General features: G+C 44.5%; 1 non-coding gene across 1 annotated transcript; it reads right to left on the minus strand.

Annotated features, from left to right (window-relative positions):
- Positions 1-1,661: 1,661 nt before the first annotated feature.
- Positions 1,662-1,743, minus strand: trnas-gcu (transfer RNA serine (anticodon GCU)). The gene has a single exon. It is a non-coding gene; the product is annotated as a tRNA-Ser (tRNA).
- Between the last annotated feature and the right edge of the window lie 12,808 nt (positions 1,744-14,551).

The raw sequence follows: 14,551 nt of genomic DNA on the forward strand, positions 1-14,551 counted from the left end.
CATTTATCGTACCCATGCCCCTCATAATTTCGTAAACATCTATAAGGTCAGCCCTCAGCCTCCAATGCTCCAGAGGAAACAGCTCCAGCCTGTTCAGACTCCCCCGAACGCTCAAATCCACCAACCCTGGCAACATCCTTGGAAATCCTTTCTGAACCCTTTCAAGTTTCACAATATCTTTCCAATAGACAGGAGACCAGAATTGCATGCAATATTCCAACAGTGGCCTAACCAATGCCCTGTACAGCCGCAGCATGTCCTCCCAACTCCTGCACTCAATACTTTGAACAATAAAGGAAAGCATGCCAAACGCCTTCTTCACTATCCAATCTACCTGCGACTCCACTTTCAAGGAGCTATGAACCTGCACTCCAAGGTCTCTTTCTTCAGCAACATTCCCAAGCCCTTATCCTTATTTTTATAAGTCCTGCTAAGATTTGCTTTCCTAAAATGCAGCACCTTACATTTATGCGAATTAAAGTCCATCTGCCATTTCTTAGCCCAAAAGCCCATCTGGCCAGATCCTGTTGTAATCTGAGATTACCCTCTTCGTTGTGCACTGCACCAACAATTTTGGTGTCATCTCTAACTTACTAACTGTACCTCTTATGCTGATATCCAAATCATTTATGTAAATTATAAGAAGTCGAGGACCCAGCACCAATCGCTGTGGCACTCCACTGGTCACAGGTCTCCAGTCTGAAAAAACAACGCTCCACTGGCACCCTCAGTCGTCTACCTTTGAGCTAGTTCTGTATCTAAGTGCTTGGTTCTCCCATTATTCCATGAGATCTAACCTTCCTAATCAGTCCTCCATGAAGTCCATATAGATCACATCTTCTACTCTGCCCTCATCAATCTTCTTTGTTACGTCTTTAAAAAACACAATCAAGTTTGTGAGACTTGGTTTCCCATGAAAGCCATATTAGGTATTAGAACGAAACGTCTGTTAATGACCTTCGTTTAAAGACACTTTAGATGTTTATGCTGCATTAATCTGTGGTTATTGATCCACAGTTTACGTTCACTTCCTGCAGTTAACATGCTGATTTCTCCAGTTGTTCATAGTTCAATGTGATGCATCCAGTGTGTGCATAACGAGAGGGAGCTTGCTTCCCACATCTTGTGTTTATCTGTGTCTTATATCCAGCCTTCATCAATGGCAAGAGCAAGGGGGAAAGGGCGAGATCAATGTGTAAGTCTGTCCATGCCAATCACGGCACCCACATCGGCAATTCTCTACTGTGCATTCACAGCCAGTTTTCTGTGCTGCTACACCCACCCCCTGCACCTTTTGAAATATCTCTATTATTTTGTGGTGTCTCTCTGTGCTCTTACCACAAAGATGAATCACTTCTACCCAACCTGCTCCAGATTTCATGTGACAAAACACTCATTAAGAATCCCATAGCATTAAAGATGCACATCGCATCTCTCGTTATTTAGTTTCCCTGGATCTCTTTCATAAGATTAACGTTCACAGCAACTTGACTTTGAAAAGAAAATCGCGTTCCTTTTCGTTATCCCATTTCAGTCTACATTTCGTTCAATTCAGGCATCAGTCTCAAATTATTCTTTGAGGTTTTATAATCTGGTCGATGCAGATAAACTAACCATTGGAGTTGCAATTTCAATAAGACAGTGTGATAATCCGAAAATAGCGACGAGAGTGGGATTCGAACCTACGCGTGCAGAACACAATGGATTAGCAGTCCATCGCCTTAACCTCTCGGCCACCTCGTCGCATATGCAGGAAAGGATATGACATAATCTCCCAGAGCATCACAATCTCATCACCTTTGGGGAATCTGCCATTCACAGCCTCCAACCTCATTGTCCATGAACCCCACACTGCCGGATTCTACCTCCTTCCTAATACCTGCTGTCTCTGCCTGCGCCTGTTTGACCCGACTCATCTCTTCCTACATTAACACCTTCCTGTCTCCCCAGTCCAGGAAATTCGCACCTACGTTTGTGACACCACTTATGTACTTAATCTCACTAAAGACTTTTATTTCCCTGGTCGACAACGCGTCATCTTCACCTTGGAGATCCAGTCCCTCTGCACATCCATCTGCCATGACGAAAATCTCCAAACCCTCTGTTTCTTCATCTCGTTCCATCCCAACCAGTATCCTCCCACCGACACCCTCATCCAGCTGGCTGAACTGGTCCTCACCCTCAACAACTTTTCCTTCCAATCCTCCCACTTCCTCCAAACCAAAGGGGTAGCCATGGGCACCCACATGTGACCGAGCTATGCCTGCCTGCCTGTTTGTCAGATATGTGGAATTATCCGTCTTTCGCAGTTACTCTGGCACCTCTCTCCACTTGTTCCTCTGCTACATTGATGAATGTGTTGGGCGTCACTTCGTGCTCCCACGAGGAGGTTGAACAGTTCACCATCCAACACCTTTCACCCCGACCTCAAATTCATCTGGCTCTTCTTGGCAACTCCCTTCCATTTCTTGGAATGACCAATGACAGACATATATTACAACCCCACCAACTCCCACAGCTAACAATACGACACCTCCTTCCACCCCACCTCGTGTAAAAACAGAATCATTTATTCCTTATTCCTCCGCCTCTAGTGCATTTTTTCCCAGGATGACCAATTACACCTCAGAAAGTCCAAGTTGGTTTCCATCCCACGTGTTTGACAATGCCCGCCAGTGCATCTCCTCCACTTCACTCACACCACCGCCCTTAAACCCCACCCCTTCCGCAACAAGGACAGAATCCCATGGTCCTCAACGTTCACCCCACCAAACTCAGCATAAATCATATAAGACTCCACCACTTCTGCAATCTCCAAACAGACCCCACTATCAGGTATATATTTCCCTACACACCCCTATCAGCATTCTGAAAAGACCATTCTCTCCACGAACCCCTAGTCAGGTCTACAATCCCCAATAAACACACACCCCACTTCTGGCATATTTCCCTGCCACCGCAGGAAGGGTAAAAGCAGTTCCCACACCACTCCACTCATCTCCGTCTAAGGCCCCAAGGGATCCTTCCACTTCAGTTAGAAATTCACCTGTACAACTTACAATGTCATCTACTGCATCTGTTGAATCCAGTGTGGTCTCCTCGACAGCAGGGAGACAGGACACCTTCTTGCAGATCATTTCAGAGAACATCTTTGGGACACCCGCACCCACCAACTTCACCATCCAGTGACTGAACACTTCAACTCCCCCTCCCACTCCGTCAAAGAGTGCAGGTCCTGGGCCTCCTTCAGTGCAAAACCATAACCACCCAATACCTGGATGACGAACGCCATATATTGCGCCTTGTGACTCTGTCACCTCGCGGGATAAGTGTGGATTTGAATAGTTTCCTCATTTCTCTTGCCCCAAGTCCCAAGCCTCAAACTTGGCACCGCCCTCTGGACCCATTACATCACTGCTCCTTCTGAACTATCATCTTCTCCCTCACCTTCATCCAACCACCGCTTTCCCCCATCCTGAAACGTGGATTCTCCTGCTCATCAAATGCTGACTGACCTGCTGTGCTTTTCCAGCTCCACACTCCAGACTCTGATCTCTAGCATCTGCTGTCCGAACTTTCTCCTAGGAATAATCAATGACCTCGGAGTGAAGATGTCCCTGGATTGCATTGATCATAGTGTGTCTGAGTTTTGCGTTTATTTTGGGTGAGGGCAGGCTGGATCTGAGACGAGCACTTAACACCCAGACAACGGGAATGGTATCAGATACCGACGTTAGGACGGGCTGAAGTGAAGTGGAAAATTCTGTCAGAAGGTGGATCAGTACAAATGCATCATATCACCCAGACTGTAAAAGACACGCAGAAGGAGCAAATCAACTTCAGTGCAGGCACAATAACAGGTAAAGTGGAAAGAAGACAATACAATACATTGAGATGGAGTCGAATTATTTATGAGAAAGAATTAAATATTTAAGCTATTTTACATAAAGACTGCCCTCACATTGTAAAAATGAATTTCCTGCAGTGTAACGGTGATATTTGCATGTGACATCACAATTCCGAGAGACACTGACATATTATCAACTGTAGTGGCTTGGCCTAGTGAAAGCATGATCGGCCCATCAATCAGAATTCAATACTTCAAAGCTCTCCTCTGCTCTGTACAACCTATTTGCTGCTCCTGTCGTGAGATCCCAATCGCTTCACAGTGTATCTTTTTCTGCTTCCTGCCTCACGTAAACACTTGAAACATGATCCAATCCCCAGTGTTTCCGCTTTAATCCATAGTTTGTAACTCCCGAGCTGACACAGGTACGAGTGACCAATTGGCCTTTTCGAGCGCTCTCACTCTGTATGATCTATGCTCTGTGTATGATCTGCAGGACACACTGCAGAAATTATCCCATCCCAGCGGACTGAGCTGCCTCCATTGATAGAGCTGTCTCCATTGGTGGAGTATCACACAGTAACAGCGAACAACTTTTGATGTCATCCTTGAAGGTACTTGCTACAAAAAAAGCGGAAGACTGCGGGAAACTGCTGTCGTCAGCGCGATGTACAGAGGCCCAGAGGGAGCCGAGTGGGCCCATAAACCAGAAATCAATGGATAAAAAGATTCTTCTTTTTAGAAGAATCCAATTCAGACCATCAATTGAACATTTCCTGGGGAGAAAATGGATGTGGGAGAGCTGACAGTCTCAACTGGTTCCAGCATTTACAATCTTGGTCCTTGTGACATCAAAAGCAGAAACCGAGAACTGTTTATCTTCCTTCTGAAAAACAGGTTATTAAATTTTGAAGAGCATTGATATTTCTCCCTGATGTTCATGAAATGATCAAGAGCAGAGTACGGTTCCCTGAGTATGGTCTGACTTCTGGGTTATGGACTGTGATATTCTGCTCACATGATGTGAACACATACAAAGAAATGACTCAGTGACAAGATCTGCTGAATCGGATGGAGTGAAGAACAGAAACCGATGGAATGAAAAGAGCCATAAGAGCGGGAATGCAGCAAATTATTTTCCAGACTCGAGAAGAGTGCACAGTGCTTTTTCCAGGGGTCAATATCTGTGCAAGTTGACCGAAACAGCGTTGGGTGTTATTGTACTGCATCTTTTGTATAATGGTGCAAAAGCACGGAACTTTTGTATAGAGAGGCTAACTTCAAAATCCCCAAAGAGGCAAAACACACAAATGAGGTAAACAACAAAGTTAGCACGCAAATTGGTGTTACGCCATGGAGTAAACTTCCCTGCTCAAATTTCGTTCAAAATCGCTCTCTGTCTACATCCTAAGACTGATATTCGAACAGTGAATGGCCTATGTCAATAAAAACTGCTCTGATCTCACAACGTCAGCATTTCATACCCAACCGCTTAAGTATGACTGGCAATAGTAATTGATCCCTCACTGTGTTACTTCAGCACACGTAGAGAACAAATAAATTTAAGAACAACAGTCATGTATGTGACTGGGATTTGACCCGATTCTGTTGCAACCAATCGATTCAGCTATAATTGAAATTGTTTCCACCGTTCCTGTGTCGGTTATAAGTTTGCATATCTTAGTGGTGAGTTTTCATTCATTGAATTGGACCCAGCATCCTTTCTCAGGCTGAAATATACAGGGCTATAAAGACATGATGAAAGACACGTGCAGAGTTTACTGGACTATAAAAGGTCTAGGAATGACACGGCTATGATACCATGTCGTTATAAACAATGGAAATGAGATTTACTGGTAGATAAAGCCACTAGAAACGAAAAGAGCGGATTTTAAGGGATGGTAGCATTGAATAAGGAATAATGCGGGAGAAATCAGGAAAGACTTAGTTGTGTCCGAAGAGAGGTTATTCAGCTGATGTGAAGTTGTTACGAGTAAACACGAGGGAAATTCCGTCGTTTAGATGAGTGGAACCTAGACGTTAGAACTTCAAACCCATCGGGACATGATAAAGAAGTTTGGAGTAGGTATTTTTATTCTGAGAGTTATTGATTTCGGAGATGAATTTTGAGAAATAGAATCATTTTAGGAGCTGATTAAAGAATATTTGAAAAGCGAATGCACGCAGACAAGGAATGAATTATATTATATTAGATTAGATTAGATTAGATTACTTATAGTTTCGAAACAGGCCCTGTTGAGCAACAAGTCCACACCGACCCACTGAAGCGCAATCCACCCAGACCTATTGCGCTACATTTTCCCCTGCCCCGAACAGTACGGGCAATTTAACACAGCTGATTCAACTAACCTGCACATGTTTGGACTGTGGGAGGAAACCGGAGCACCCTGAGCAAACCCACTCAGCCACAGGGAGAATTAAACAGCGACAGTGATTCTGGACTTCCTGGATGGGGATGCAAAATGGAAACATTCTCGAATTGGTTAACATTCATAGGAAAGAAATTGCATAACACCTGCAACTGAAAATGTTAAGTATAAGAAGAGCTGGTGGAGTTGGAAGGTGTAGCAACTCATTCGACATGAAATATTTAATACTGTAAATGCACTGAGCTGTTTGGTTTAGCTCTACATTAAATGGAAGTCAGTTAGCTCAGTCCACTGATTAACTGGTTTATGAGGAAAATGAGACCAACAGCGTGGGATTAATTCTCTCACTGTCTCAGGTTTCCACAAGGATCATCATGTCCCTCGCTCACCTGGTCTGTAATACTGTGGTGACTCTAGTGAACAAGATTTGGCCTGTCGATGTAAAACATCATTGTCATTGTTATCTGTTGTCTTGAACATTTGGTCATAATCAACCGAAAGGGGAGTGAGTCCATTTAATACTCTTTTATCTCCGCTTGAAAAATCCTGCGCTAAGACTCAACGTTATTCCAGTTTGACCCTTTGTTCCTCCCAACAGCAAAACTACTTGCCCAGATACTTTACCAGGTTTACTGACAACAGTCAAACTCCACAAGGAGTTAAATCTAATACTTTCGATTGATTGAATGAGCTGTGCAGCTTGAAGGAAATTGAATGATGTGAAACGATTTTTACAGACTTTCCCAGGATGTAATCCAGTGCTAGGTCAGCAATTTTGGGAAGGTCACACGCTAAAACTTCACCTCTGGTTCTCTATACATAGATGGATATTCACCTGGGGAATATTTGCAGATTTTCTGTTAATAATTGGCGTATTTACCAAAGACAAAACATTTCCCCACGTCAGAAACTGGAATTTCCAAACAAATGCTACTTCACTCAACATTGTTTCCAACTGCGCTTCAGTCTGATGCTCCAATAATCCCTGGTAAATATCAGTAACAGCATCTTTAGATAAGCATTGAACTTACAACCTTGGCATTTTATGCACCTTTAAGTGTTCGGCGCTGACGAATTGCGTGACTGGAGCCGCAGACAGCTAACCTGTCATGTGACCTTCACGTACCTTGGGAACTGTAACTCAACTACTCTAGTTTTGCTGTGATTAATATATTCCCTACAGTATGGCAACAGACGCTTCGGACCCAAAAGTCCACACCAACCCTCCGAAGAGTAACCCAACCAGAAACATTTCCCCTCTGACAAATGTACTATGGGCAATTTAGAATGACAAACTCACCTGACCTGCACAACCTTTGGACTGTGGGAGGAAACTGGAACACCCGGAGAAAACCCACACATTCATGGGAGAATGTGCAAACTCGACACAGACAGTCCACCGAGGCTGGAATCGAATTTTACACCTTGTTGAGGCAGCAGTACTAACCACTGAACCACAACACTGTGGGATCTTTGGTGGTGATGTGCTCCCCCACTGGTACCTCAGTCACTCACCCTGCTTCATTTCCCTGAACTGTCTGGTTCTGAAATTAAAGCTATTGCAGACAAGGTGAAACTGACATGAACCTCTGATTATTGAAGCATCAGGTTCACGAAAAGGATACAAAAGGGACACAAAAAATGCGAAAAAAATACACGACATTGAAAAATGGGTTTCTGTTGGTTCCTCCGTTGCTTACAGACAATGTTACATTGCCGCTGTCGCAGGGCTTTTCCTTCGATCGGCTTCATTCGGCACAGAATTCGAATCTATGAAACTTGGCCAAATTCCTTCTGAAAATTCATACACGTAAAATGAAATATTTTGCGTTCAGTAATAATCTTCACTAATCCTATATCCAAGAACACGTTGCACAGTTTGCATGAATACTGAAGATGTAAGAATGTTATGCAATAACAAAAATCAATTACAGTTTAAATCGTAAAGTGGGAAGAATACACAGAAAGTCTCAGCATGACAGAAATTCACGTGACCAGAACTGCAGCCCAGCAGAATGGAAATCTGTCCCTGAATCCCAATATCCACACGTTTGCTTGCTCCATGTACCCAGTTGGAAACCTGTGTGAAGGAGCATGCAGTCTGACAGAGCTCCTGAGAGAATCCTTCGCTGTCTGATCTAAAGCAGCAATACTAGCTGTCTGTTCTGGCTGTGAGAGCGGTGGGGTAAAGGGAAGGACTTTGATATTCCGTAGTGTAGATTCACATTGCCCCCATCAGGTTAATTTTGAAAACCTTCTGTAAGAAACAGCACAGAAAGACAGGAACAGGAGGAGGCTTGTCCAAACACGTGTCCAACATACCGTTTGATATCATCATGGCTGACCAAACACGTCAATGTCTTTACGCAGCTCATCCACAACAACCTGTCACACAACGGGATAAAGACATTTAAGCAATCGAACAGTGCATTTGGGAGGGAAATGCGTTTAGAGACAATGGGTTTCTGCACGAAATTTGCAGGTTTTGCGAGTGAGCATCTGGTTCTGGTCTGATCATGATTCCGTGAAAACTCACAACCAAGAAGGTAAGGAATTGCCTCTGGTCAGTAGCAGGGACAAGAACTCCAGAAGACAGGAATTGGCGATGAATCAGCACAACAGTCAATGATTCAGCTGAAAACTGAACTAAACTCCAATTCTGGTGCGGTTCTAATTCACAAACTTTGTCGTGCAATGAAAAGCAGTTAGATTTCTACAAATTTGTTAAATTTGCTATTCTCAGTCGTGATCACACTGCAGCCCCATCTCCATAATCCCAGCTCAACCTGACTGGGTTCACGCTATTTAAAGCTATCATTTCACAGGCCTTATTGAAAAGGTCCCAGCTTCATTCTTGCCCCATTGAAGGCTGCTCTCAATCAACTAATGTTTCTCCATCTCAATTATTGCACATCATTCTCTACCATCATCTTGAACTTTACAATAAAATGATCGCTGTGCCCCAAAACCATCCCCTACCGACAGTGGATCCACTTGCACCACCTCTTTCCCAAATAGCAGGTCTCATGAGCTCTCTTGGGCTGGACACATACTCCTGCAGTCAGCTCCCTTTCATGTAATCCTGGAACACTTGCCCCTCGTGACTCTTCCCCACCAGTATCTCTGTCTATATCTGGATAAATTAAGTTTCTCGGTAGAACTAATCTGTAGTATTGTCATCGCTCTGAAATGACCCTGCATATTTATTCTCTCCATCATTTCTTTGGTTGCTGGCTGACAGACTTTACCTCACAGTGATATTGTATACTTTTTGTTCTGTAGCTCCAGCCAAATTCATTCTGTCCTTGGACGGATCGCCTTTCTCTTGGACTCCTTAACTAATGCTAATCTAAATCAATACTTCTACCTTCATCCTTTCCCTTCCCTTCTATCATTTTGGAATCCTTTATACTCAGCAATATTTAACACCCAGTCCTGCCATTCTTGAGCCAGCTCTCGGTGATCATTCTATCAGAGTTCGACACACCAATCTGCATCTGGAACTCCCCACACTGAGTATTCATGTCCATGCAGATTACCTCAGATTAAGGCTTTCTTTCTGACTCCATCTTCCACTGATAAACTTGTTGTTGTAAATTAGTACCAACTGTATCTCCCATTATTTTGAGAATCCTGGTAGGCTGCTCTACGATTCCTGTTTGGATCCTAAGCACACACCAAGTTATTTTCAACCCCTCCCACACACCCCGTATGACATTTAGTCCCAGGTCTGTCACGTTAGCCCATCCAGCTTGTACAGTTGCTGCCCTCCCCAGAACCAGCCCCAATGTCCCAGGAATCTGAAACCCTTCCTGCTGCATCATCATTCCAGTCACACTGTCATCTACCTAAAACTCCGAGTACTGTTCTCACTTAGACACGGCACTGGGAGTATTCCAGCGATTGCCACATTTGAGGTCCCGCTTGCTAACCATCCACCTAGCTCCCTAAATTCTGATGCCCAGACCACTTCACCCTTCCTACCCAGGTCATTCCGACCAACGTGGACATGACATTTGACTGCTCACTGGCCCTCGGAAGAATGTCCTGCAGACACAGTGACATTCTTACCCCACTACCCTGGAATTACATACATGCTGACATCTTCTTCAATTTCCTCTCTCCCCTGTGTCTTTTACTCCTCCTTCCTTCTCCTTCCCCTCCTGTACAGTTAGGCTGTTTGTGGTGCCACAGACATGGCTCTGACAACACTCACCTGAACAACCAACACCTACATCAGCTTCCAAACTGGGCAACTGAATTGGGTGGGAGACATCAGGCTATTCCTGGATTCCCTCACTGTTTCTCTTCAACTGCCTAGTCCCCTATTCCCTTCCGTATTCCATGCCATCATGTCTGCAGTGTGATCTGCTCTGTGTGTGTGCTATCCCCCTAACTCTCAGCATAACACAGTCTCTCGTCACTGTCTGAGCTCCAAGACCCAATGTTCATCTAGGACATCAGCAGGGGCTATGACTTCCCAATATAACAGAATACATATTCCATCTGACAAATATGTCTTGCCATGTCTTAAAACGCAACATGCCTAGAGTTAATTACTTAATTAATTACTTAGAAAGAAGTTAACATCAGGGAAATAACTATATTGTAATGTCCCTTAATCAACTGTGGCTTACTGAGGGAACTTTACTATACTAGCTCAGAATTTCACTTCTCCCTCTTATTTCTGTGTTCAACCCTTATTTCAGAAGTTGAAAAAATAAATTTGCTAACTTATAGCAATTAACGGACAGTTGCTTATAACGGTGTATTTATCAGCCAATGAACTCACAGCCTTTTCTGTGATGGCTCTTGCACTTCTTCCAAACTCAGTGCAGGCAGGTCCCAGAAGCAGAAAGTTATCTCTGCGACTCCCAGATACGTGTAATCCTCCAGCTCCCACTCCACTCTGCTCCCTCACAGGGTCACCGTCTCTGTGACTCCCAGGGACGTGTAATCCTCCAGCTCCCACTCTACCCTACTCCCTCACAACGTCACTGTCTCTGTGACTCCCAGGTTCTTGTAATTCTCCAGCTCCGACTCCACTCTGCTCCCTCACAGGATCACAGTCTCTGTAACTCCCAGGTACGTGTAATCCTCCAAGTCCCATCCACTCTGCTCCCTCACAGGGCCACCGTCTCTGTGATTCCCAGGGATGTGTACTCCTTCAGCTCCCACTCCACTCCACTCCCTCACAGGGTCTCCGTCTCTGTGACTCCCAGGCACAATTAGGCCTCGATCCTCAGTGCTGATTTATATCTTCCCACTTTGCTGCCTCTGTAACTCCAAGGTGTAAGTTAGCCTCAAGCCTCTGCTCCAAGTTATTCCCTCACACAGCGACTCCCTCTGTGGCTCGGTGCTGATTTTCAGCCTCCTGCTCTGCTGTGTCTCCAACTCTAAGTCCCAGTCGGCCTTGATCCTCGTTGCTGATGTATATTTTTCCGCTTTGTGCTGCTTTCACTCAGGTTCCCTCCCTTTGCGACTCCCAGGCAATGTTAGGCCTCAGGCATCAGCTGAGATTTATAACATCCCATTCCGCACTGTTCTCTTATAGGATCGCTGTTGTGCCTGGAAAACAGTGGAAACGAGGAGGATTAGACAGAGCAGATGGTGTTACAGTGATTGAGCAAGCTATATGGAATGGAACAGGTTATGTGGGGAGCAAGGCAGACCTGCAGCAACTAAAGAAGTTTACTGAAGAGACAATGAGAGTTTCAAACATCGAAGAAGGCAAAGAAAATAGAAAGATGGTAGCTTGTTCATGACGGAGCTTTATAGTCCTAAAGGGCTTTTTCAGAACTGCTTACAGTGATGTGCAGACTTCAACAAATGCAAATTGACATCCAGCAAGTGTTGACTGGTTCTGGAGACTTGGATGTGACAGACTTGGAAGTGACAGACTTGGATGTGACAGAGTGAGAAGACTTGCAGTAACTGGGAGTAATATAAACCATTAGGGCACTGATGGTTTTCAAACACCCTCAGGAAATGAGGAGGTGCAGAGAATGGGAGCATTCCAAATAGTGAGATTGTGGGGGATGGAAGTCCTGAGGTGGATAAGGAGGATGAAAAATGTCATCTTTACACACACAACCGTTGTAATTATAGAGATTTAAGGAAGGGACTCTGTGCTGCCATTGATTACAGTGATATGGAGAGTTACAGAAACTGAAGGGGTTACAAATTTTAAAAAGGAGAGAGTTTGGGCGATCAGATGTTTAAACAAGAATAAAGTAATTTTAGAGATCTCACGCACAGATGTGAATGGAGGAGGTGAGATATTGTGAGGAATTGTCAGGTTTATAAGTCGGGGAGGATGTCAGATACGAAAGGGAGAGCTGCATTGTCTCTCTGCAGTTACAGACATGAGGAGTGTTGTAGCGCCTGCTGGAGGCTACACAGATAACAAAAGTTCAAACGGCTGGTGCAATGGCTCAGGAAGGCAGCTCACTACCACCTTCTCAGGGACAACTCCAAATCAACAATAAATGCTGGTCCAGCCAACAAAGCTCATGTTCATGAATGAATGAATGAATGAATAAAAGATCTACAAGTACCACTGAGGTCACTCAGGAAGGGTCTTTCAAGAGCACTTCACAAACCCGGAACCACTATTCCCTGGAAGGACAGGAGCTCCAGGTGCACGGGAACACCAGCATTTCCAAGGTGTCCTACAAGCCATGCTCCATCCTCCCAGCACTGTGTCTGTCCCTACACCCAAAGGACTGCAATGGGTCAGGAAGGCAGCTCCCCACCACCTTCTCCAGGGAATTACAGATGGGAAGGTAATGGGGAAACTCTGCTGTTTACAGCCAGACAGAAAAATAAATCCAGCAGTGGGTGTGAAATGAAATGTCCCTGTCAGAACAACAAGTCTGATTAGCACAAGGCAGAGAGTGTGAAGAAAGGGGTCTTTTTCACGATGGAAATTGGTGATGAAGGGAGATCCGCAGGAATCAGTGTTGGGACTACACTCTACACGTTATTCATTCAGAGTCTGGACAAAGCATGTGAAGGGGTACGAGAAATGTGTTTACAAGAAATATCCCGAGGATGAAATTCGTGCCATATGAGGACCAGGTGAAGTTTCTGGGTCTGTACTTCATGAGGTTTCAGAGGGGGCGGCAGAATCTCATTCAAACTTACAGAATACTGAGAAGCCTGAATGGAACGGACGTGGGGAGGATGTCTCCACTAGTATGAGAGACTAGGGTCCAAGGGCACAACTTCAGAGTGAAGGGATGACCATTTGATATGTAGATGTGGAGGAATTTATTCAGCCAGAGGGTGATGGACCTGTGGAACTCACTGCCTCATGGGGCTGTGGATGCTAAGTGATTCAGTGTATCTAACTCTGAGATAGCTCGGTTCTTGATGAGTGAGGGGATCAAGGGTTACAGTGAGTAAATAGGAGAATGGGGTTGAGAAACAATTCACCCATATTCGAATAGTAGAATAGACCTGAATGAATGGCCTAATTCTACCCCGATACATGATGGTCTTATGGACTGCGCTTATTCCATGGGTTTCTAAGTGTGCAGTTAGCATTTCTGGCATATCTTTTACCATGCATTCCAGGACTTTCCTGATTATCGCTGTCAGCTCTTGGTTTCAGATCAACGGCAGAAAGCTCCGCCACTGAGTAACGTGGGAATCCTTGTGTATAAATCTCAGAAAAGTGGAATACAGGGACAACAGGTCATAGAGAAGGTAAATGGAATGCTGGCATTGATTTCAAAGGGAATGGAGAATAAAAATAGGAGAAGCTTGTAATAAATAGAGAGGACTCCAGTCAGTCCACACTGACAATACGGTGAACAGGTTTGGTCCCCTTTCGAGAGGGAACATGTCCTTGCATTGGTGGCAGCCCAGAGAAGGTTCACCAGGCTGATCTTCAAAATGGAGGGATATTTATGAGAAGAGGTAGAGAAGGTTGAACTTGCAGTTGTTACAATTTTGAAAATGAGGCAAATTTATTGATAGACCAAAGATTCTTTTGTTCTTACACATTCGGTACTGAGACAATGTTTCACAGAGCAAGTATCTGTAACCGGAAATGAAGGGAAATACAGATATCAGAGAAGCTAACAGAGAAAAGCTGGGCTGTAGAGACTGGAGGATGTTACAGAGTTCAGGTGGTTTGAGATCACTGTTGGTTGTTAGAGATCAGATCGGTTGTTCGGCTGAAAGATGTCAAGGAGAGTTACAGGGTTATCAGTTCTGAAGGATTTACAGAAATCGGGAGGAATATAGGGACTAGAAATTACACAGTACTAATTGGAGCTACAGAAGTGTTTAGAGAAAGGGAGGGTTA

The sequence above is a fragment of the Chiloscyllium punctatum genome, chromosome 27, assembly GCF_047496795.1.
Source record: "Chiloscyllium punctatum isolate Juve2018m chromosome 27, sChiPun1.3, whole genome shotgun sequence".
NCBI lineage: Eukaryota > Metazoa > Chordata > Chondrichthyes > Orectolobiformes > Hemiscylliidae > Chiloscyllium > Chiloscyllium punctatum.